Below are 21515 nucleotides of genomic sequence, written 5' to 3' on the forward strand. Positions count from 1 at the left end.
GCGGTAGATTTTAAGGGGTGAGCATGATGTGTCCCCTGTTTTAACGAGGTTCTGAAGGACACTGTGGCAGAATATTTTTTGTAAAATAATTTGTTTGGTATGCTTACTTGTGGCTACATCAAGATTTATAGGTGCAGTGTTAGCACTAGTGGTAGCTGCAGTCTTTCTTAATAACTTTGTTTAGTTTTACATTTTGAAAGAGTCAACATTTCTTTACTGAAAGCTGCTGTAGTTTCTCTTAGTGACTGTATTAGTGGTTTTGTTTGAACTTTTTGTATAAATTCTGCTAGAGGTGGGTGCTTATTTTGTACACTTTTATTTTGATTTGCTCTATTTCTGCATTGCTTTGTACGGAGTTGCTTTTTGGTAGACATTCTTTTGTGCCTGTTGGAGAAAAAAAGAAAGTGGGTTGGGACATTGTGCAATGTATGTGTGCATTGTGCATGAGTGTCTGAGTATGATGGTAGGCATGTATGTAGAGGTGTGTTAATGTGGAATGGGCTGTTACTTCAGGTTGGGAAGGCTATTCTGGTATTTGTGTGTTACTATACTGGTGTTCAGATGACAATACAAAGTGTGCACCTGCTGAAGTGCAATCAGTAATATTGAATCTACTGATGTAGGGTTGATACAATTGTTTGTTTTACAATACTAAAATATTAGTGTTTGAGTAACAGTACATTATGACAGTATTGCACTTACTTTATGGGATGGAAAGAGTAGGTTTCTTCTGGGTTCTGTCTTGTACTTCAGTCGCTAATGGTTTTCAGGAGTGTGGTCTTCACTGCAATTGTGAAAGAAGGAAGTTAGTATATATGTGTGTTAATGGTACAGTAATTTCACTTGAAGAATAGATTAGTTACATTTGCAAATGGAATTATTTCTAGGAAGAGGTACTGCATGTTGTATTAAATTGCATAGCTTTGTATATAAATGGGAATTTTGGAGCATCAGTTTCATTGCTAAGGGAGTTAGTGGAGTATTTATAGGTGTGTCGTATGAGGTGCACTTTTGAAAGTGTAGGTTTCTGTTGCACTGTTTAGTATGGTAATAGATTAGTGGAAGGTGTAGTGGGGTGAGAAAAAAAGCTTGGAAAGATGTACAGATTAAAAAGGAGAATATTTTTGTGTGTGGAATTCCATTCATTTTTGTGTGCATAGATGTTTGTTAAATGAGTACTGGAAACCTTTCAGTTCTTTGACGTTTTTATCCACATTCCTTTTAGCACTGTTCTGAATGTACACTTGTATTTGTGTGGTTTTGCAAGGATGGCAAGTGTCAGGCACTCTGTTTAAATAAATGCATTTTATGTACTTGCAATGCTTTGGTAAAATACAAGCTGGTTTCCTGTTTTGTGTGCATTCTAGGAATTTGTAATAGTGTGTTAAGAGGTAAGTGGTTGTGAAAATGACAGAACGAAATAAGAGAATAATAGTTTGTACATTGCAATGTGTAATATGGGTAAATTAAAATTTGGAAAGCAGACAGATTTGTAAGTGAACTTGATTATAAGAGATGGGAGAAATTAGAGTATTTTCCTTGTAGATTATGCAGGGTCAATGGCAGGTACCCTGTTCACATGCATTTATAAAAGAGTTGCAAATGTACTGTAAACAAAATATTCATACCTCTTAGTTTGTATTGATGTATGTAGAAGTGGATGAATCTGAAAGGAGATATCTTGAGGAGTTTTACAGTAGTTTTAGCTGTAGGTGCTTTGTAATCACAGCACACTTGTATTCAGAGTGATGAACAATTCATCTGAAGTGCTGAATTGTGATCACAGAGTTAGATGTAGAGTTCTTGGATGTGATTGGTGGATGTGTGTGTGACTGTTTGTGTAGCCAATGAGAGAGTGGTGCAGACAATGATGTGGAAAGGGAAAAAGGGCTGCCCCTGTGTTGCGTGGTCCGCAGACACCGCGGTTGTTTGAGGACAGGGCGTGCCACATCCGGGGCTTCTCAGCATGTGTAGCATGGAAAGAGGACTGTGGGGATTAGCCAATCAGGTGTTGAAGTAGTTCTTTGAAGGAAGATAGGCTTTGTGTTTAGTGAAGATGTCAGGGGTGAAGAAAGTGAGGGTGTTGGTAGTTGGAGATCTGTTTGTAAATGTTTTAGAGAGGTATGCTATGTCTAAACATATGGCTGCCAATTTTGCTTTTGAAGGAGTGGAGGTTTTGTGGTGAACTGTGCCTGGTTCCAATATGCAGGCAGTGGGTGGAGTTTGTAAGAGTTTCTGCATTGGGGTGCTGTCCATTTGGGATACATCAGTGCTCCTAGTTTGTTGAGTGCTCTTAAACTTGGTTCAGGCAGTGATGGTGGTTCTTCCAAATGCCAAGGTGATTTTTTCTAAAATGTTGCCTAGGGTATTATGGGACAATTGTAATGTTTTTTGTCCCCAGCAAAATGGTGAAAGATGTTTGGTTAACAAAGGTATGTCTGTTTTCATGTTTAGAGCTGGGATGTTGTCTTGTAATAATGACAATATTGATTTTGTTAATGGTGATTATTTCAAAGCAGATAGCATTTCTTTATCCATACTGGCAACAAAAAAATGATAGGTCAACTACCTCCTCCTTAAGTCCCTGTGACACTTAAGGAGGAGGTAGTTGACCTATCATTTTTTTGTTGCTAGATTAGTCTCCCTTCAGATAATGTCGACCCCTCGATATCAAAAAACTGTGAGTACCCATTCTTAAGAATATATATCCTTTATCCATACTGGGAAATGCCAAGTTATTTAAAAATATAAGGAATGCATTTCAGAGGATAATATGAAGACATCAGAAGGAAAATAAGTAAAAAAAATAAAATAAATGAAAGGTGTTTTCTTAGAAGCACTTTTGAAAAAAACAAAAAAGGGCTCTTTTCAGAGCCACCACCAAAGGGAAAATGGAGTACACTGCTTACATTTTCATCTCCCGCTCTCACAGGTTTCGCGATTTGTCCGCGGACACCGTGGCTGTCCACGGATCGTGCGTGTTACATACAGGGATTTTGAGGCCGGCAGGCATGCAAATGAGACTGTGCAGGCCAAGGGATTGGTCAATAAGGTTTACTGGGTGTGATGTATAAGGAGAGACTTTGGCAGAAAGTCTGTTTCCTGAGAGGAGAGCAGATAGCTATGGCTTTCAGAAGTGTCTGGATTTTGGCCGACTCGTGGATAAATTGGTTAGAGGTATATGCAGAGCACTGTGGAGTGGCTTTAATACGTTGAAGAACACCACCTGCTAGACCAAGCTCAAGTCGGCTTCAGACCCACAAGAGGTACAGAAACAGCTCTACTATCCATCTGGGATGACCTAAAAACAAACGCAGACTCCAACACAACATCTGCCCTTATCCTGCTCGACCTCTCCGCAGCCTTCGACACAGTTAGCCATGACACCCTAACCAAAAGACTAGAAGACATAGGCATAACAGACACAGCGCTACGCTGGACTAAATCATTCCTAGCAGACAGAACAGAAACCGTCTGGATCAAACCCTTCAAATCCACCCCACGAGTCAACGACTGTGGAGTACCACAAGGATCCTCACTATCACCACTGTACTTCAACATCTACCAAACCCCAGTAATCATAATCTTCAAGAAACACATCATCAAATGCTACAACTACGCAGACGACACTCAAATCATCTACAAGATCGAAGACACCCAAGCCGATCATTCAAACTTAACCGACTGTCTAAAAGAAGTCTTCAACTGGATGAATGCCAACAACCTGAAAATCAACCCAGGAAAAACCGAAATCATGATCATATCCAAAGACCAATAGAAGGAAACCGCCATCCCGTGGCCAACGGAAATGGGATCTGCACCATCACCATCTAAGGTAGTAAAAAATCTGGGAGTCCTGATGGACTACACCCTAACCTTAGAACCGCAAATAAACGCAACAGTCAAGAAATGCTTCTTCCTCCTCCACACGGCAAGAAAAATACTACCTTTCCTCTCCTTCACACACAAAACACTCACCATCGTCGGCCTCATCATGTCAAGTATCGACTATGCAAACAGCCTCTACCTCGGTATACCGGAATACCTACTGAAGAAGTTACAACGGATCCAAAACACAGCAGCCAGACTACTCCTCAAACTATCCAGAAGAGACCACATCACCCCGGCCCTAAAAACACTACACTGGCTCCCAGTAAAACAGCGTATCATCTTCAAAACAATGTGCATAATGCACAGGGCAATCAGCAGACAAGGAGCAGAATTCCTACAAAAAAAATAACAATCTACAAGCCAACGAGACCGCTCAGATCAACCAACGAAATCCGATTGGAACAAAAACCTTACATCAAGAAGAAACTCGGAGGCACCGCTTTCTACCACTTAGCCGCGAAAACCTGGAACAACATCCCAAAAGTAATAAGGAACACCAAAGATCACCTTAAATTCAGAAAACTACTAAAAACCTACCTCTTCAACACCAGAGACTAAAACCGAAACAACAATAAGACAAACGACTCAAAAAAAGGACATTGACAAACCCATAGAACGACAGAAGCACTCCGAGCACTAGTAGGGCTGACGCTGGACACAGGGGTCCACCCGGGAGACCCAGGGAGACTGAGGCAACAACTCCAGCCAACCCTTACCATCCCCCAACGCCCGCACAGCCACAACTAGGTACCACAGGGCTGGGAACGGACGAGATACCACCAATCACCCCACAATCGGAAGTATGGACACTAGCAGCTGCGCTAATCATGTGGGGTGGGGGTGAGGAGCATGCAAAGTTATTAAGGGAGCGGGCGGAGGGGACAGCTAAATCCTCAAACGGCCTTGAATGCAAAAACGGGCACATACCTCCTGAGGCACAGGGCGTACAAGCATTCTGTCGTGTAAGATTACACGAGCCCAACTGGCTCAATCCAGGATAGAGATACCAACTAATCAATACCACTAACAATTTCCTTCTCTGCATACACCTCTCAAACTCCAAATCAAACACAACCACAAACCTCTAGCGCAGCAAACCGCAAGAACTTCACTACACTGCAACAACAAAACAAAACACACATAGACCTGCACATCAGCACACGACGACTACCGGCCGCATACACCCCAGGCCCAGCCGACGGAACCACCGGGCCGAAGCTGCCAACAGCACATCATTGCAATCTTGCACTTTTCCAGCCTCCACCCACTACCTCACCCCTCCCTCCCTCTTTCAGAGCCGCCAGAGCACCAGGGGACCACTTCGGTGGTGATAGTGCGCGGTACAAATGACCTTTAACATTAACATAACATTCCCTCATGTGCACTGGTATGGAGTGCGCGTAATGAAGTGGCTGGATTTGGTTCCTCTTTGTGCCACTTTGATGACACACCATCATCCAGACATTATTATTCTTCATTGTGGAGAGAACATTTTAGGATATATCTCTGGAATCTCCTTGCAGTTTGTAATGAAAGAAGGACTTGGGAAAGTCATGGACATGTTTCCAAATTCCAGAGTAATTTTTTCTCGTATTGCGCAGAGACAAATGTGGCTGCGTTCTTCTTCATTTGGTCCACAAATGGAGAAAGCGAGGCGCAATGTCAACAAGGCTCTTTGGACTTTTTTGAGAGATGTTGGCTTGTCCTCTTTTCACAATGAAAATATTGTGTTTCGTAGCACAAACATTTTTCGCAGAGATGGAGTCCATCTTACTGATGCTGGGAATCTGATTTTTCTGCAAAATATACAAACTGCATTGCGACCGTTTTTGGAAGTATAGCAATCCTTTTTCCAGTAGGTGATGACCCCTTGAAGTTTTTGAAACACAAAAAAACCCACAAAAAGGCTTTTTTCAGAGCCACCACTTCCTCCCAGAGAAGAGTGCAATAATTTTAATAGCACAACACCCCAAAAATGTTAATGTCCATGGACTGTCTGCGGACTTCTAAAAATGCACAGAGCCCTGCAGCATTTCATTGTCACTTCTATTTTTAAACTGTGAAAGGTGGCTCTGAAAAGAGCCTTTTTTTGTAGTTTTGTATTTTTTTGGTGTTTTAATGAGACACACAAGGTAAGGAAGGGAAGGGAAGAAAGGGGCACCGACTACGGGGGATAAGAAAGGGCAGGTGGAGAGAGGAAGATGTTGGGTGGGCCTCACTTAGGTAGGTGGCAGACTTTCTCATGCTCCCGTACCATAGCCTTGAAAGCACTTTGAAGTGTCTCCCCCCTGCAGAGTACTGTGTCGCAATACATACACAATACAGTGACCCTCAAAAGGAAAGGGTCTACTGCGGCACGTATGGCCTGCGAGGCTGGTTCAGGGATGTGCTGCCCCACAGGAGTGTCTCTTGTGGTAGCAGGAGCAGGAACTGAGGATGTTGTAGAGGAAGTCAACCTACTACTTTGATCGAAAGGGGACGACCCTCCAAACTGCCACCCTGTGGAATGACGTTCGGTGTCGCCGCATGGAAGTGGTCCCGTAGCTGTACAGACCTGGTTTGCCATGACTGAGCACAATGTTGCACTCAGTGCAGCACACCTTGTCTGCACGTGCCTTTGGTACCCTTCCAACGATGGTAAACAGCCTCCACACCCAAGACTCACAGTGGCCGGCTGTAGTAAGGACTTCCACTGCCTCATCCTCGTCATCCTCTTCCTCCCTCTCTACATCTCCACGTCTGTTTCCCCTCTCCAGTCCCTTGGGAAGGTGGTGGTGGTGGAGGGGTTCGGGGCGGTGCTGAAGTCTAGGCAGCTGCAGAAGTTGAAGCCATGGTTGCCATCTGGGATGTAGCACAGGACAGCACAGCAGGCAGAGGAATATTTTTCCCCAAATGTGGCACAGCACACACAGCAAAAACAAAGAGGTGATGGCTGGAAGGTTTAGAATGAATCTTAACCACTGGCAATGCTCTGGGCAACCCTCCAGACCACTGTTCTTCACCTGCCAAGCCATTACAGAAGGGGAAAGAACATATGCAAATCAGGCTTGGCCCCACCCCAAAAGGGGCAGTCCAGCCCGAACTGCTAGGCCACATGCCTTCTGCACGAGACCACAAGCATCCCCAAACATGTTTCGCCCTTGTTGAGGCTCATCAGTGAGGAGTAGCTTGGGTCTCTAGGCCCAGAAGGCAAGGGACCCAATTCTGGGCATACCCGTCCCACTCAGGGTGACGCACAGTACAGGAGGCAGAGGTCAGCAGCCAATCCAATGTAGGATGTTAGCAATATTGAGCAATGCTCTGTCTTGGAAATCGAAAAGCAGAATGAGGAGCAGCTCTGTGGTGTGGTCTTTTATAGGGGTGCTGGCGAGGGCTCCGTGGACATTTCGAACATCAAAAAGTTCCAAAAAAGTATCCAGATCGGTAGAGGCAAAGTCTGGGACGTCTACAAGGGTGAAGTTTCATTGAAAACCATCTTGGATTACTCAATAAAGTGCTTTTTCAGTGTCCGGGGTCCCGGATCCTGTCCGTGGTCATGGGCATATACTCAGCGTCGGTGCGGTCACATGATGACGTCGCGGACACGTTCGCGAATGGGACGGCTGTCCGTAGGACACCTATTGCGCGGGATCGGTTGTACGCATGCGTACAGGTGTTCTACGGACAGGGTATGGGTCTCCGAACTAATTGAAAGTGCGACACATGTGCTGGACAGTTACAGACAGGCGCGATGTCCGTAGGACCCAAAGGGTGGGATGCGCATCTACACAAGTGTCTGCTGGACAGGGTTAGGTCCCCAAACTAATTAAAGGTGCATCACAACTTTGCGGACAGGTTATGTGTTCTACGGGCACCTCCATTTTGATTGCGGACAGTACGAACATGAAGTGTCCTTAGGACACCCCCATTTTGGTTAATTGCAGACATTCCGGACAGTCGCGATGTCTGCGCACTCCCAAACTGCCTTTTTAAAAAAATAAAAAAAACGCAGACACATACAGGAACAGTATACATATCACTTTATTAATATACAAAAATATAGAAATTATGAAAGAGGGGGAGGCATAAATGGAGACATATAAATGGGAATAGGGGTTTTCTACATGTAGGGTGGTAGGGGAGGAAGGGATTGAGGTCTCATCATAATGTTTTTGGTGATGGGTAATTTTTGGGGGTAGTTGACTGGGACATGGAGAAGGGGTACAGGTGCATGTGGGACAGTGATATTTAATTTTTTCCATCATATGGTTTTCTACAAAGTTCTTCAAAATAATTAAATTGGTCATTAATTGATCAATTTTTTCTTCTAAGTGCACTAGATGATTTTCCACACTGTCTGTCTGTTGTTCCATTACTACATGATTTTTGGAGTATTATTCTTATTTTCTGTATGTACTGTTAAATAAAAAGAAATGTGTTAGGTACATATGAAATAATGTGTATTAACTGGCTTACCTTAAAAACTGCAGTGTGTACCAGCAGTTTCACTGTCTTCACTCATTTCATCCCGGGGAGAAATGTTTTAAAGCCACTCCAGAGTGCTAGCCATTTTTGTGTAAAAAAAAAAGATATTCTTTTTTAGTGTATCCTACTAAAGAAAGTTTTTAACTATAGGAATTAATGTAGTGTATTTACCAGTTTGTTTTTCACTTTTGCTGTTAAAGCTTTGTAGGCGTGCTGTTGATAGTTGGTTAGCAGTTTCTGTTTAAAGCATAAGTGAGGTAATACGGCTGGAGGAATGTTATTTTTTTATTTTTCATATCCTATGTAATTGCATTGTTGGCGTCTAACGTATACAGATTGTAATACTTATATATTTTTTATGTAATTCATATATATGCTGCTCTTTGAACATGTTCAGTGTGTTTGTTGTATGATACAACAATGTAAGATACCTCCTGCGCTTTTGGACAGTGTTGATATTGCCCAAGTCCGTGGACATTCGCCCAGTTCGCGGACATTGTAGCAATTAGCAGGAGCCATGGGGTTCAGTATGTTGTATGGTATATCTATATAAACTAAGGCTATCCTGGTAAAAACCTATGAAATTTGTCATATATGTATCTATATTCAGTGAAAACACTTTGTTAAAGGGATGTTATGGTTAAGTTGTGCTACTAAAAACCTATCAAATTCAGTAAAAAAACATTGTTAAAGGGACATTATGGTTAAGTTGCACTACTAAAAACCTATCAAATTCAGTGAAAATCTTTGTTAAAGGTTAATTCCAAGCCAGACCGACACACATGCTGCATCAAATGAAGTACAGGAACTCAGCCGACGTGCTGTTTTTATACTTTTTCTGAGAGTGAAAACTAGCCCCCACCTTTTTTAAATACATGTTAAAGCAAAAAAGCTTTCCATTAATCTCACACCTGGCGATTAGTCATTCTATGCTTAACCTTCAATTTGAGATACATTTTGGCACTTCCCACTGGATTTCTAGTTCCAGCTACCCTTATTTGGGCAGGCAGCTGCGTACTTTTGCTAAGAAACCCAGACAACTGCATCATTAGTTGTCTGGTCCTCGGCTGTTATCTGATTCCACAGGGAACATTGTCAGATTAGAGACAGTTGGCCTTGGGAGTTCTGGTACAGGAGGCTGACTCATTTCAACACTGTACAAAGATGTGCTTCATTAAATACCTTCTATTTGTTGTTAAAGGCAAGGTTTGAATTAAAGGGGTGGCCAGTACACAAGATGGTGAATTCTTTTATGTCTGGTCATATTTTAACACTTAGTCATTTTCTACCCAATTTTTATAGTACATATTCTGTATCCTGCCCTACTCCCTACACCATTCATGATTTAAAGCATTCTTGAGTCTATAAACCTACCACAATTTGAAGCACTCAAGTTTTTAAGCACTAAACTCTGTTTTTGCATATTTGAAGGCCTAGATTATCTCACATGGATTTCTATACCTAGTTTAAGTGGGGGAGGCTGCCCCCCACTGCATTCAGTTGTCGGTACCTCCTCTTCAAAGTAAAACCTAAAAAAAACTGAAATTCGCCAGGTATGGTAAGGTAAGCAACCATAACTCGTGCCACCACCATGCACTGCTAAGTCTAATACCCATGACATTACAAACCAGTACTTTTTACATTTTTACTTCCAGACTGTCAGTGAAGACAACCATCCGGCCTAGATATGTTAGTGAACAAAGAAGGTGGCGTAGCCAGACATGTGATGTCATCAGGGATGTCATGAATGACATTTGTGATGTCATGGGTATTGGTGTTAGCAGTGCATGGTGGTGGTGCAAGTTATGGTTGCTTACCTTACCATAACTGGCGAATTTCAGGGGTTTTTCGATTTTACTTGTAACCATAACGCCCCTTTACCAAATTTTTTCACTGAATTTAGTCGTTTTTAGTAGCGCAACTTGACCATAACCTCCCTTTAACAAAGTTTTTATGCATATATATCGATATATATATGCACAACGTATTTATTCGGCCTAACAATGAATAGTTTGTCAAGTATCCAGCCAAAGCCGAATTTGAAGCCCAGTAGTTGTGTGAATGAATACATTGTATTCCAAATTAAAAGGACACACTTAAAAAAAAATTAAGCACTATTTTAAATGTGTTTCCATGTTTCATTGATTTCTCTTCATTTTAGTCTACATATCACCATTATTGAAAGCCTACAAGTCGAAAAAGAACAGATTAACAACAAAGCATGAACCAAATTTACAGACTGATGTTACATATGCAAGATCATTGCTACTCAAAGTAGGTGGCAATGGACAACATGGATATTGCTATTTGCAATTTCCATTGCAAATTCCCCACATTGCAATCCCTGGTGAGTTCCAAGTAAAGTGAGTTTCAAACCTTCCTTGCAGCTCACATAGAAATGTATAAATGGTGTCTGTCCATTGTGTAGGGAAGGGTAAATGTAAGGTGAATGGAGCCCATACCCTGACGTGTCTCCTCCCCCATTGGTCAAATGAGGAAGATGACTCTACCAGAGAGGCCAATAGGGTTGAAGCAGAAGTATACCATATAGTAAAACACAACATGGGACAATCTGCCCAAACCGTGCAAGCTCTACGAAGGTACTTTCCGCTTGGTCAGTAGCTCAATTCTACCAAATCTTAGTCTACACCCATTTACTCCACCTCCTTGCCACACCAGAGAATGCAAGGCTATATGACTTTGTCTGTGTCTCACTGACCAGCACTCCACCTCACAACATCAGCAGATACAGTGCTCTGTATTTCTTACACTTTTCCTGTTGGGACAGGATTCCAGAGATTTCCCGATAAGCAAGTTCTCCCAAGTGGTCAATATGGGTTGGGAATGTTGGCCACATCTTGCACTGCCTGACATATAAATAACTCATTTGCAGCTATATTGACCCATCTGGCATGCTGTCTGTTAGGAATTCTGCAGATTTCCAAACATCCTCCCTGCTAACAATTTCAACAGAGCATTTTCTCTGTTTATGTCCCATACAGAGGTTTCACACCTATCTCTTTATACGCCCTCTGGCAGTCTGGTCCACTGGGGAACTGCATGAATTTCCAGAGAGACCTTTTAGGCGAGGGCATGCCATTCTCCCTGACATATAACGGATTACCTCAGCTTTACTGGTCTCCACTACTAGTTGTGGATTCTTAAGTTCTCCAGCATGGGGTCTTGGAAGGATTCACATGCTAAGAATATTTCCCGTGGTCAGGCTGGAAATCCTTGGTAATATAAAGCAGTATAGCTTTAAGCTAAAAAAACTGCTTGTCAGTTGTAAAGCCTATTGCTATCATTTTGGGCCATACTGTCCCAGCCAATTACATTGCCCTCTTTAGCTCCACCTCAAGTGGCCATCTTCAGATCTTTACTGCATGTTTTCGTGTTGGGAGTCCTTGAGTTTCCCCCCTCGACTTTCTGAAAATATTTTTGTTAAAGAAATGCAGTTTTTCTCTTTCTGTCACTGTTGTAACATGTGGACAATTGGGGATCTGTTGCCAGTAGAGATCCTGCCTTCCATCGGATCTCCAGGTCATGTGAGGCTGCAAGTTGCATTTTGGGCCTACTGCATGCGCCATGGAGGAGGCCAAGAAGTAGTACCTCATCAAGGCCTGCTCAGGATGCAGTCAAAAGAACGTCTACTTGGAGGACTGCCATCAGAAGTGCATCTACTATCTACACCCGCACCACGGTGTGGACAGATGTCACATCTGCCAGTCGAGTCCGTCTCTTCAAAGATGAGGAAGGATCACCATCGGAGGTTGATGGTGTGGCTTGAGAAAGGTCAGGCCTCTGACTCAGCGTCGGTACACAGCCATGCCTCTTCCAGGGCTAGTAGGCCCAAAGAGTGTACTATCTCTGGCAAGAGGTCGAGGTCCTTTGAGGACACTTCAAAGGGGAAGGCACCAAAAGTCATCTGACACTCCAACTTCCTCGTCAACGAGTGCCCCGGCTGCAGCATCTCCATCATCTGAACAGGCAAAGGCCACAAAGGGAAGCCTGTCTTCGGAAAGCCAGAGGCCGACCACTCCTTGCCCAATGAGGTCAAAGCTCGCGTCGTTGTTGTAAAAATCCCAAGGCCGTCATCGGACAAGACATCGCCACGAAGATTCCGTCAATGAGAATGCTGTCGACGCCATCGCCCACCAACCCAGTTGTACCAACATTTGTCTTGTTGATGGACTCTGGTTACTGTCTCTGCAGTAACTATGGCTGCATCCAGAGCGGCATTGCCTCCAAGGCACCCTCCAGCCCCGAGTGGGTCAGCGGAGAGGGCTCTACCTGTTCCAGGTGCGCCTGTAATAGCCATCTTCCTGAGAGGCCCCAGCATGGACAAGGAGTTGCCGCCAGCACTCCCTTTTCCACCAAAGCCCACCATGGCTCCTCAACGGAGGACCACATCCATTGTGAGACCTCCCAGGGCAGAATCCCCTATCCCTGGGATTCAACCCTGCACCTTCTTTGAAGAGTAAGAGGTGGAGAAATCTTCAGAGGACCTCTGCCCAAACCCAGAAGAGGGTCTTGGTGATCGCGTCCCACAGCTGTCCTGTAAACTGCGCAGCCAGTTCAACCAACTCACCCAGTGAGTCCTTGGCTTCGGGCCCCAATTCAAATACCTACAGCTCAGAGAGATGATATTTTGACCACTCTCCACACTTTGGTCTTGGATATTCAGCAACGCTTACCGCCCATGGCCCCTGGTTTCCCAGTGGTTCCTAGCTCCTAGGGTCAGTCTGCCAAGGCCTCCTGGACCGGCGCTGCCTGTCATGCAGCTGCTACCTATCCCATGGACCCCTGCTCTGCCGGAGCAGGACCGAAATGGGACAGACACTAACACTGATACTGACCCAGATACAGAGGGTACTCGGGGAACGGATGAGTTTCATAACGACATCCCAGCAGACGGTGAGCTGCCAGATGTAGATCTGCCATCTAGAGACTCCCCTCCAGATGAAGTTGGACCTTTCCAGGCAAAGATGTCCCGAGCTGCTAAGCTCTTCAACCTGGTCCCAGAAGAGAAAAAGGATGGATTCCCGTTTCAACGTTGCAAATCCTCCTGAAAGACCGTGGTCCAGCCCCGCTACTGGATGAAGTATGGGAAGATGGATTAGTATTTGTTTTCTGCTCCTGCTCAGAAAGAGAGGCTGGAAAAGAAGCATAGGGTCCTAGACATGGCCCCTAAATGCCTCAGAGGCCACCCTACACCTAACTTGGTGGTGTTAGCCGCTGCAAGGAAGAGGTCTTTGAACCTGCCATCCTCTTGCTCAGACCCACCTGACCAAGAGAGCAGATAGCTGGATGTGGCTGGCAAACACATCACTACTACTGCAGCATCTACAATCAAGGCCACCAGCATTGGGTCTTACATGGATTCACATGCTATGAATATGGATCTACATGATCTGATCACGGCTGAATTTCCCGCGGCCGAAAAGTTTGCATGTGAAATGTACGAACCTTTTGTGGTTCGTACATCTCCCATGCGAACACACGTTCAAAACCCCTACATACCCACAACTCCACCCACACCCACGACACACCCCTCAATACACCCCCACCCACACCCCCAACATAAACAAACCCTACTGACCTTCTCTTCAGGCTGTGTCCCTGCGACACCTGTTCCCTTTCACTTCCGTGATCGGGAACTGGCGCTGCAGGGTCCTTTTTTCTTTTGTTTATTTTTGCAATTTCTTTTTTTTTTTTTGGGTGTGCTGCAGAGTTGTCTCCCGCAACACCCCGCTCACTATACCACACAGTATAGTGAGCGGGGTGTTGTGGGGGACACCACCGCAGTCCCCGCAGTCTTTCTATTTTTTTAAACTTACCTACAATGCTACCACCAAAGGTTCGAACTTTTGGTGTTCAAACCTTTGGTGGTAGCATTTTTCTGACTTTCTGTACTGTCTGGCCTTTTTTCTCCTTCGGATCGTACAATTCCTATGAATACAACTACACAGCCTTACACTTACACAACCACGGGAGGTGGCAAGGGTCAACAGAAGCCATACACTTAACCCTGGAACAGACTCATCTCATGCCAACAGGTTGAAAAGCACTGCTTGGCCGACAAGACTCCCCCCTGGAATACCTGTCGACACAGTATAATCTCATGAAGGTGTGGGTAGACCTCCACGTAACAGCCCTGCAGATATCCAGCAGTGGAACACCAGAGAGGAAAACTGTAGTCTATGCAATGGCTCTGTTGGAATAGGCTCTCGGCCTGCTTGGCAATGGTTTGTTGGCCAATTTATGGCAATGCATGATGCAGCCTGAGAGTCAACTGGAAATGGAAGCCTTCGATAGGGCCTTCTCATGCCCCACGGTCAAAAGTTAATGAAAAATCGAGAAGTCTTTCGAAAATCTGTAGGGCGTGCCACATAGAATTTCAAGGCATGCCACACGTCCAGTAAATGCAAGTACCTCTCAGCAGGCGTAGAATGGATTGCAAAGAAAACTGGTAAAACCAAAGGTTCATTCAAACGAAAGGCAGACATGGCCCTTGGCAGAAAGAATGGATGAGTTTGTAGAACCACTTTGGATTGGTGGAAAGACAAATATGGAGTCTAATATGATAGGGACTGGAATTCTCCCTCATGCCTGGCTGAGGTGATCTCCACCAGAACTGCAGTCTTCCACGAGCGGAACCTCAAAGATTCCTGGTGCATCAGCTCAAACGGAGCACCCATCAATTTGGACAGGACCACATTCAACTCCCATGCCAGGTCCAAAGGCTTCACTGGAGGGAATGCTCTGAAAAGGCCCTTTAGGAACTCCTTCACAAATCTGTGAGACCGCAGAGAGAGCTTGCCAGGAGCCTGGGTAAACTGGGAAATTTCAGCTAAGTGCACATTGATGGATGCATGGAAAAAGGCTGGATTTAGCCTATAAGAGCAGGTAAGACTGAAGTTGCAGTGCTGTGAGGCACTGTGGAGAGATCTTCTGTGACTGGAACCACACTGTGAAGTGCTTCCACTTGTGTTTGTAGCATGCAAGTGTAGATGGAGCGCTGGTCTTGGCTAGAATCGACTTGCATTCTGATGGCAGTGACAAATGCCCAAATTCTAAGGCTGCAGGAGCCAGGCAAACAGGTTCAGGGCCACTGCATAGTGATGCAGGATTGCCCCTCCTTCTCTGGATAGGAAGTCTGGAAGAGGAGTCAGTTTAATGGCCAGAACCACTGACAGGTGAAGAAGGTCCAAGTACCAGATCTGTCTGGGCCCAGCTGGTGCAATGAGGATCATCTTGCAAGGGGCCAGTTTCAATGTGTTGATCACACGTAGCAGCAGCTGAATTAGAGGGAATGTGTAAAGGAATAGGCCTTCCCACAGGAACAAGGTGTCCCCAGACTCCTCGCATGAGGATACCTGCTGACAAACGGTTGGCACTTGGAACTGGCCGCTATCGCAAACAGATACGGAAGTTGGTGCACTCCTAATGTGTCAAACTTTAAAGATTGTAAATTCCGTTCTCAATTGAGTTTTAAGGTGCGAGGGAGGAACTGAGATCCTGGCACAAGACCTCCACAATAACAAAGAAAGATAGAGAAGATTCAAACTTTTGAACCCTGCTGTCCCCTGCACACTGTTTTGTGTTGGATAAACCAACTACTATAATCTAAAGAGAGTAATTCCTTAAAAAATTCAAATGTAAATAATGATTTTCAACCACAGCAAGTTTTGTAAAACACATTTGTGTGTATATATTTTGTTTAGAATACAAATTAAATACAAAAACAGTGGCAATATTTTTACAGGGAAGAGACAAGTTGAAGAAATGTTGACAGAAGTCTGCTTTCAAGTGGCGACGCATTTTGAGGAAGGACACCTCTTCTTCATAGGCCTAAACAGACTGTATGTGCAAGATTGAAGGTGTGAAGCGATTTCTACCACCACCAGTAGGTGTGCACGTAAATGATGCAGGGGACTGTTTCAAAAGATAGGTGCTGGAGATCAAACGAATAGTACCCAATGTGGATTTAACTACAGGAGCCAGCTCAATCTGAGAGCAGAGAGACTGCAGCTTAAATCACGGCAGCAAATCTTGTGATGTGGCTTCAAGCAACACACAAGCAACAGCCGTAGAGACTCACATCTGGTAATGAGGCCTCGGAGGGCATTACCTGGACTAGACTTGATGGACAACATCACAAGATTTGCTGCCGTGATTTACGCTGCAGTTCCAGAACGTTGATATGCAACTCCTTCTTCTCCTCCGACAGCCAAAGGCCTCTGGCATATAGTTGGCCTGTGTGGGCACCCCAACCATCAAGAGAGGCGTCTGTCATGACTGTATTCTAATGCACAGGGGTCCTGAAAGGAGCTCCCTGCGAGATGTGATGGCAAATAGACCACCAGTGCAGGGTTTGGCGGAAAGCTTGATTGAGGGTTATCCTGTCGTTCCATGAGCTGGAGCTTTGCTTCCACCTGGCGTCGAACTCCTCAAGCGATCTCATTCACAATGTGAAATGAGGGACCAGGTGATGCACTAGGACATCATCCCCAACAGTGATGTGATGGAACGGATTGCTGCCACGCAGGTCGACAACAGCCATTGGACCTTCCCTAGGATAGTCTTTATCCTTTCCTCCGAAGAGGTCGCCAGGCACGATACTGTGTTCAGTCGGGCCCCCAGGAACACAGCGTCTTGGGATGGCATCATGCGGGATTTGGGATAGTTTATAGAGAATCCCATAGAGGTTAGTATGTGAACCTTCTCTGCTGTATGTAGCGCCGCCAGGGTGTTAGAACAGGGCCGGACCAACCATTGACCAAGTAGGGGTATACATAAACTCCCTTGTGGCGAAGGACCACAGCCAGAGGGGCCAAGCACTTTGCGAAAACCATCCGGCTGATTTGAGACCAACGGGCAGTGCTTTGAATTGGTAGTATCTTCCTTGGACGACGAACGTCAGGAATTTCCAATGTTTTGGATGATTGTGGAGGTGGAAATGCATGTCTTCCAGATCTAGTGTTGATGGGAAATCACCCTCCTCCAGCTGGCTGAGCATGTGCTGCTGTAATGTGACCATCCGGAACCTTTGAGATTTCAGGAATTTGTTGAGGTGTCGTAAATCTATGATTGGTCTCCGTCCGCCTGACTTCTTGCGAACCGGAGATTATCCGGAGTATACTCCGGAGCCCCGGAGGCACAGAGGGTCAGGCTCTATGGCCCCTTTTCACAGCATAGTTGAACTTCTTTTAGGAGCCGTGCTCCATGCTGTTTTAGTCTTGACAAAGGAGGAATGCAAGGGCATTTGTCCTGGAATTCGAGGGTGGGACCCTATTCGATGATGTTGAACACCCATTTGTCTGTAGAGAAGTTGCGCCACTTGTCAACAAATTGTAAAACCCTGCCTCCCACTGGGGTGCTGAAGTGCGGGATTGGGACCTGTTCATGGTCCGGCTTCCTTTTGCATTTGCACCCTCGTAGCTTGGTGACCTTGATGCTGGGTACCTCACTTGTAGGCCTTGGAATGTCTTCTATATGCTTCATGTGTGTTGGAACGAAAGGGATGGCGGCATTGGCTGGTTGAGACCTTTTGAAGTTCAAGAGACCTTCCCTCTTGAGGAGGGAAAAGTCTGCCTCTGCTGCTGAAATGAACCCATAGAGCTAGCCATCTGTGTTTGTTTTAATGGCTAGGAGAGATTCGTCAACTGGCTAGCCGAAAAGATTCTCCACATCGAAAGGTATGTTGACAACTCTGGTTTGCACAATATGCCTGAAGTTAGTTGCCTTCAGCCAACCTTGGTGGCGTAGGGTGATACCATTTCCCATTTGTCTAAAGCCGGTGTTGGCGATGTCCAGGGTGACGGTTATTGCATGGTCTGATGCTACTTTGCCCTTGTGAAAAATGGTTATGGCCTCTGCTTTCTTGTCATCTGCCAGGAAATCGACAATCGGCCCCATCTTGTAACAGAGTTCTCTGTCGCAACCCAGGATGCAGGGTTTGCTTGTGAATCCATGTAAGACCCATGCTGGTGAACAAGTTACAGGTAAGTAACTTGTTCCTTCCTTCATAGGAACAAACCATGGTCAGCTTTCATTATCCTCACCACTCCTCTCCAATACACAGCCATATGCACCTTATTCCCATATTTAATCAGGATCTCTGTCAGACATTTGATTCCATTCTCATTTGCAATCTGCATTCTATTAATGCCTCTCTGAATGATTACATTGCATTCAAATGAGAAGACAAAGTATTTTGCTTGAGCCAAATAGTAAAACACTATTTAGCACACGCCAAATGCTTACTCGAAACCAAAGTTTGGTACACCTCTAGCTGTGGGTTGTGTGTTTTGGGCAGTAGAAGGAGCTTTTGATTGTGCTGTTTGAGTTTGATTTGGGTGAGCAAAGGTTTGTACATTTCTTTTTGCTTGGATGAGCTCAGGGTTCTGTAGTTTGGGTGGAGAAAAGCTTGGCGGTGTAAAGTTTTTTTGTTTTTCGTTTTTAATCCTTTCTTATATTGCACATTTGCCTCAGCAGAAGAACCATGGTGCTAAGGGTGCATCATAGGAATTCATATGGAGTTTTACATCTTATTTAGTGAAAATAACTTTTATAGATTTTTCAAATTGTTGATGCTCTTATTTTCTATTTTTGCCATTTTATGAACTGCTACACTGCAGTAGAATATTTGCTTCAAAGCATGGGAAGAGGAGCCGGAAGGGGGCATCATGGAACATTCACAATTGCACGCAATGCCTCATTCTAGACCTTGAGTAGAAGAGGAGGAAAGGGGAGGGCAAGAGAGTGGTGAGCTCAACCTGTGGGCCATATTCCAGATCCTCGTGAGAGAGGTATGAGAGAGAAAGGGATACAATTAGTGCCAGAGTATAAAATCACTGTAGAGTTATAAGGAATTTTGTACTGGATCTATGTCCAACAAGAGAGGAATGGGCACAAAGGTGCAGCACTGCACGGTTTTGTGGCAAAAATCCATCAAAAAAACTAATTGACCCCCCCAAGCCACTAATTTCCCTATATTATTACCCCAACCCCCTCCCTGCCCCTTTTATACCCTTACCAACACCCATATACGTTTCAAGGATTTTTAAGATGGATTTTTGTCAGCAAAAAAAAATCCATCTAAAAAACAACTGTCGGCTAAAGGACGGTATACGCCTGTATTGACCAGATTTAAGCAGAATCTTCAAAATTCCTGTCTATACCTAGAATTTGGGAAGTGTCTTAAGTACCTGGCCAGAAATCCTCTCGGCTTGTCATATATTGAGAGGGATTTAGCCAGCTTTAACTTGCGCATATTAGCTATTGTGCGAATCCCATCTGTTCTTCCCAGGGCTTTCTTCACACAAATTGGATTAGAAATAAGATCTTCCACCACACAATCGCACTGGCACAAGACTCTAGTCACCAAACACTTTACATTTGACAGGAATACACTTGCATCCCTGTCCATACAATGCCTTACATTGTCATACCCAGACAAATCTCCTACGGGGGGGTGTGGATCACTATGCCACCCCTGCTCTTGTATCTCAGGGCCTTTGTGCACTGTGTTACTCCTAAGTTACGCTTATGGACACACTAACACAAGACACAAAGAAAACACATGAATCAGTTCAAGAATAAAAACACTTTAATTCATACACAGCAATGCATGATGCAAACACTACTATAATGCAAATCTCGAATGTGCACCTTTTATGCTTTTGGTGCAAATCTACCATGCAATGCAATAACTATAAGCCTTACAGGCTTCTAATTCAAGCAATCTAATAGCAACTCCAATCCACACCATTCCTCTCCAATCCACACCATACTTCACACTCTCTCTCTCTAAGACAATCCCTGTCTGATTATCCCATTTATCATGTCAGCCAAAGCTCTGTGTGAGTGTCTGTCCTAATTCCCCATGCACGTATCTCATTCAGATCGATACTCCCCTCTTGCTCTGTGTTGCTCTGTCTCTCCTCTCCAGCGAACTCTGCAACCAGCCAGTCAGTCAGTCAGGCCCAGGCCACTCTCTGCCAGATCGATCTCATCAGCTCTCCTCAGAATGCTTCCCCAAGCTTCCTCTCTCAAAGAGCAGCTCCACCCAAAACTCCCTCGATCTCAGTCAGTGAGCATCTCCATCTCGAACTCCATCTAGCACTCCCTCTAGAACTAACTACTCCCAAAGCCTTACCTCTCATTATACTGTTCAATGACGTATATACATATCCATGGTTACATGTCTCTCTATACTAAAATGCTTCTCTGTCTATTTCTAAATGTGAGCAGTGCCTAAAAGTCTGTGATGCATGTCTTGTACTTTTTCAATCACTGTGTGTTCTGGTCATCATGACATTTTGTACATATAAATACCATGCTATCAGTGCTTCTGTTACCATACCACCCATCTCTCATATTTCCTCTATTCAAAGCCCTCTCTCCTTGCATGTCTCTGCCTGCAAAACCACTCCCTCTCTGGTGCTGCCTGCCCCCACCCTTTCTCTGTCTGCGAAGCACAACCCAGGGCCTGATAAGCCAGCAATGCCTTCTCCACTCGGACAAGAGTCACGTTATCCGTCTGCCAAGCAAACTGTTTACGCATTCTTTGTTCACACTAACTTATAACATCTTCCGCAGTCCGCGGCACTTCTGTGTGTCTCAATCCGGATGGCTTGGGAGCCAGCTACATGCTCTGTCTAGCGTTTACTCTTTCTCTCGCAAACCCATGCACTATCTATAATGCAGACTTCATGCATATTCTAAGTGCACACTGGTGCATGTCTCTACATGCATACATAATACATAACATATCTCTACATGTCTCTACAAATATAACAAGTGTCTCTACATGGCACTTCAAATATAACAGGCCTCATTCTATAGCAAATGCATACATATATGTGGATAATCTAATATCACTACTAATCAAAATGAATGATGGATCCCTAAATGGGTAATGATTTTCTAACAATGGGTAATGATTCTGTAATGATAACAAACCAGACTTCTACATACAATCTGGTTTTACAATCTCTCCTCTTATTATATAATCATTACTAACGATTTGTCAAACATGTCTCATTGTGGCCTGCTAAATCAAGCAAAATAACAAAGGGAAAAAACATTCTATCTCAATAATGCAAAAAACCACAAACAATGCAAGCATTTCACTCTATCAGTGGCATGCTAAAAGT

General features: G+C 44.4%; 1 protein-coding gene across 2 annotated transcripts in view; it reads left to right on the forward strand.

Moving 5' to 3' along the window:
* The window catches only part of LOC138582354 (probable E3 ubiquitin-protein ligase DTX3), a 213894-nt gene that overhangs the window by 15079 nt on the left and 177300 nt on the right, over positions 1 to 21515 (forward strand). The gene's annotated exons all lie outside the window — the stretch shown is intronic.

This window comes from Ambystoma mexicanum, chromosome 3q (genome assembly GCF_040938575.1).
Source record: "Ambystoma mexicanum isolate Mex_15411 chromosome 3q, UKY_AmexF1_1, whole genome shotgun sequence".
Taxonomy (NCBI): domain Eukaryota; kingdom Metazoa; phylum Chordata; class Amphibia; order Caudata; family Ambystomatidae; genus Ambystoma; species Ambystoma mexicanum.